The 4,213-nt window shown below is 44.3% G+C and overlaps 1 long non-coding RNA gene across 1 annotated transcript; it reads left to right on the forward strand.

The window, feature by feature from the left end:
• The first annotated feature begins 31 nt into the window (after positions 1-31).
• On the forward strand, positions 32-3,991 carry LOC128893086 (uncharacterized). Its single transcript, XR_008461247.1, has 3 exons — positions 32-1,997; positions 2,071-2,324; positions 2,420-3,991. It is a non-coding gene; the product is annotated as an uncharacterized LOC128893086 (long non-coding RNA).
• Positions 3,992-4,213: the final 222 nt, after the last annotated feature.

Genomic DNA, 4,213 nt, shown 5'->3' on the forward strand with positions numbered 1-4,213 from the left:
TTGCATAGCATCAGAAACCTAGAAAAACGTAGCTCTAGTCTACTACATCAAGAAATACCGAAGTCTCGAGACATTTTTAACGAAAAGAAAAGTGGCAACGCGTAGCAAGAAGAACAGCGAGCGCCATGGGTCGTCAGAAACCTTTGGCGACATCGACCCGCCGATTCCTATCTCAATCGACGTCGGTTATCTCGACAGAGGCACAAGTGTAATTAGCCTCGGCTTGTACGCCGATTGTAAAAATACAGCTACCGCCGGGACGCGTATTTATACAATACTAATTTACTAAACCCAATTAGTTAATTGAGGATGGTGTGGCCGTATCAGTAAGAGGAGGAGGAGGAGGAGGGAAAGAGGGATACGTCCGATCGTCTCCAAGCAAATGTACACCGCCGATTACGTTCCAATACGAACGCGTAATGGTCCCCCGAAGTGTCCCCTCCGAGCAGCCGCATTTTTGCATTAACGAGCGAACGCTCGGCTCGCGAGCGTAACGATAACATTAACCGCGGTAATTGACGCGATTATCGACGGACGTTACCATTTTCATTAGTTTCTTCTTGGGTAGCAGTCTCGACTCGGAGCATTAACGTGACGACGTTTATCGCGTTTCGAACGTCCCCGAACGTAGCTCGCTGGTAAGAAACGTTGAGTGAATTTCGTTGCCGGACGCTTCCACTCTTTTCACGGTCCTTGGATAGCGGCGAGCTGCTTTCTTGCGGAACCACGAATATCGCCGGCTCGCGCAAACCCGCTGTTTTGCTCTTTAGGAATCATTAGCCTCGGCTTTCGCGGCTAATTCAAATTGCGATTCCCCGCCGGTCTCGTGCTCCCGCTCATCAAAATGCCGGACACATAGCGAGCCGCACCGAGGAACCGGCAAAAACCGCGAATTAACTTTTACTGGACGGGGAGGAAGAAAAAAAGGCCACGTCGTTTTGCGCGCTGCGTGCCGCCTCTGTGAACCAGCCGGTCCCTGGAGGACGCTCTTTTTCACTATTTCTGCCAACGCGGCCACGGAATGCCCCGTTGCGATCGTATTAACGACGAAACGCGTTGGGCCAATTTTAAATGTTGAATTAGTCCAGGAGGGGTTGCGGTTTAGGGGTTGGCTGCGTGTGGATCGTGTGGAGGGTGGTTCGAGTGACGTGATGGTATCATTTGAGCGGGAGAAGTACACTGATATAGTGTGAGAATTTATGGCAACGTGAGATTTCAAGATTCTCAGAGTTCCTTTACAAAAACTAAAATAAATCTTGAGAAATTGATGATCAAGAATCACACCACGTGATCAAGAACTTCCTCGAGAGGACTGAAAATAGTTAAATCAGCTTCACAAGGTGTCGCCACAAAGTTTGTTTGTTTGTTTATTAAATTAAAGTGCGTACATTCGTAGAAGTACTTCGCACTACAATGTGCTGCTCTCTTTTTACATTGTCTCTTCTAAACGTTTTACATAAATACTTAATCTCTATTCTTACTGGCTGATTTTATAATTATTATCCTTCTTATAACTAACCGCAATAAGGAAAACAAACACAATCAAATTTTTAATTTGTAAGTCGAGGTTGCCATATTCTTTATGCCACAAAGTTGCAGCAGTGTTTCCTCATGGTAAATGAAGCATGGGTCATGAAGCTTTTCCTGAGATTCATGAGAAGGCGCCACGTGATTGTATGGAGTAGAGTGGTCGTTTTGTGAGATTCCCCCTCCATTTATGACCATTGTACACCATCCCCCACCAGCGACCATTGCTACCCACGCGTGGCACGCTCTCCACACGTGGATCGCGCGTTTCCCTCGTCGCTAGAGCGTCGGATGTTCTCGGCTTTCCCCGTGAACCTATGCCTACCACGTGTTCCAGTCATGTAACACCACTCTCAACTCTCGCACGCTCGTCCCATGCGATACAATCCAATGACAAGGGTGAGGAATCGTCTAACTATGAATGTCATAACATCGTGAACTCACCATTATTTTGCAACGATATTCCACAGGTGATTCTTCGTTATTAGTTCCTCTTTAATTAAAGTATTTCTCTTTGCCTAAACGGAACAACTTCTTTTTCAGGACTTGACCCACTCAAAAAACTCAGAAATCGTATTCCTAGATGCTCATCTTCCTCGAATCAGCTGGAATTCTTCTAGCTCCGAGACACTTCGAAACTGCAAACTAAATCACCATTAAATTGCTTTTAATCGTTGAAAAAAGACGTGAAAAATCGCATACGAAACACAGGACACCGCACAGCAAAACAAAAAGAAGGATCTAGGAGCCTAAGAACCCATTTGCCAGCTCGTAACGCGAACAGTCAACGGGCCAAGGTAATACTTTTTGCAACTTTTTCCCGCAAATTATCCGTAATACCACGGCATTTCTAATTTCGCTCGGTTATTACAATCAATTTCGGTGATTTCAGTGCGCGGGAGGGGAGCTGGAGGGTTATTCGCCGACCGCCGTGTAGTGGTCGCAGTCCATAAAACGCTACAGCCAATGTAATTACCATGACCGCCACGGTTTTGGAGCATCGGGACTATATCGCCCCGTAATTGCCTCGGAATTACGAAAAAATAACAGTTTTTGGAGTTAGATCGTAAAATTGAGCTAACGAGGAGCGCGGCGAGCTTGGCGTTCACCGCACGCTATAAAAATGGGAGGCACGAGTGTGGCTAAACGCGACGGATATTCATTGGGGGCACAGGTTATTACGTGTTTAATTTTCGACCGCACACGTGGTTCCACGCTATGTTTCGGAGCAACGAGAACGTAAACAACGAATGATCAGGTATGCCTTCATTGGAAGGAACACGAAGTCCTTTAATAGATATTTGCATTGTATCAAGACATTAATATATGTAATAGTACTGATTATTAAATGCAACTGCGACATTGATCAATGTAAATGTAAATAATACTGTATCTGTAACAAAAAAAAAATATGCTGAGCCATTGCACAGTTTTGGTACACATTTCTACACCTGATGGCTCCTGACAATCCCTGACAACCCCTGAAAGCTCTCAATGATCCTTGACGACCCCTTGGCAATACCTGATAGTCACTAATGAACCCCTTACTATTATTTTAATGTACTTCATAAATAATACTACCTATTTATATAAAAATATGAACAGAGACAGAGAAAGGATCAGCGACACACTTGTAAACTGTAAAACTCTAATTGCAACCTTGTTGAATATTAAAATTTCTCGGTTTACGTCTCTTCGCCTTCGAGATGGCAACCGAATAGACAAACTTGCTAGCATAGGTTGCCGTGTGAAAGGGGCAGCTCTGCGTCTACACGATGATAACCGAACCGACAAGCAGGCTAGTAGTACCGGTTACCGCATGAAAGGGGCAGCACTGCGTCTACGAGCTGACAACCAGCCCGACAAACCAGATAGCATAGGTTGCCGCATAACAGGGGTACCTCTGCGCCTACGAGATGGCCACCGCCCCGACAAGCTGACTAGTATACATAGGTTGCCGCATAACAGGGGCAGCTTTGCGCTTACGAAATGACAACCGAACCGACAAACGGGTTAGTTATCAGTTGCTCTATACCAGAGGCACCTCTGCACCAACGATATTACAACCGGGCCTACAAACTGGCTAACTTCGGTTGATATTTAACAGGGGTATACTTGCGCCTACTTGATAACAACTAATACTTTGTACACTTATCGTTCAGGTCGCGGTAGTCATCGGTGAAAAACACTAACGTTTCGTTCATCTTTGGACACCTTCTAATACCTTTTAACAACTGCTGAAATCTCCTAACGTCCCCCAAAAGCTTCTAATATCTCCTAACAACCTTTAACAACTCCTAATACCTTCTAACACCATCTAACAATTCCTATAACCATTTAACATCTCCTAATAATTCCTGACATATCCTGGCATCTCCTAAAGCTCTTGAAGAATGACATAATGAATGACGGTGAAAATTTTCCCTTTAATTTCCCTCCATTTCTTTGTATATTTCCTGGTATATTTTCCTTTAATTTCCTAGTATGTTTCCCTATAATTGCCCCTCATTTCTGTGATATTTCCTGGTTTAACAATGTTGCAACTGCTCCACTCAAAACTGCAACAAAGTGGCAACTCAAGAGTTCGGCAAGATGTGACAAAATCCGAAAAATCGATTCTTATAACTTTGTTGAATTCTGCGAGAATCGATTTGCAACATTGTTGAACTTGCAACTTTGTTGAATT

This window comes from Hylaeus anthracinus, unplaced genomic scaffold, assembly GCF_026225885.1.
Source record: "Hylaeus anthracinus isolate JK02 unplaced genomic scaffold, UHH_iyHylAnth1.0_haploid 2, whole genome shotgun sequence".
In the NCBI taxonomy this organism is placed as follows: Eukaryota; Metazoa; Arthropoda; class Insecta; order Hymenoptera; family Colletidae; genus Hylaeus; species Hylaeus anthracinus.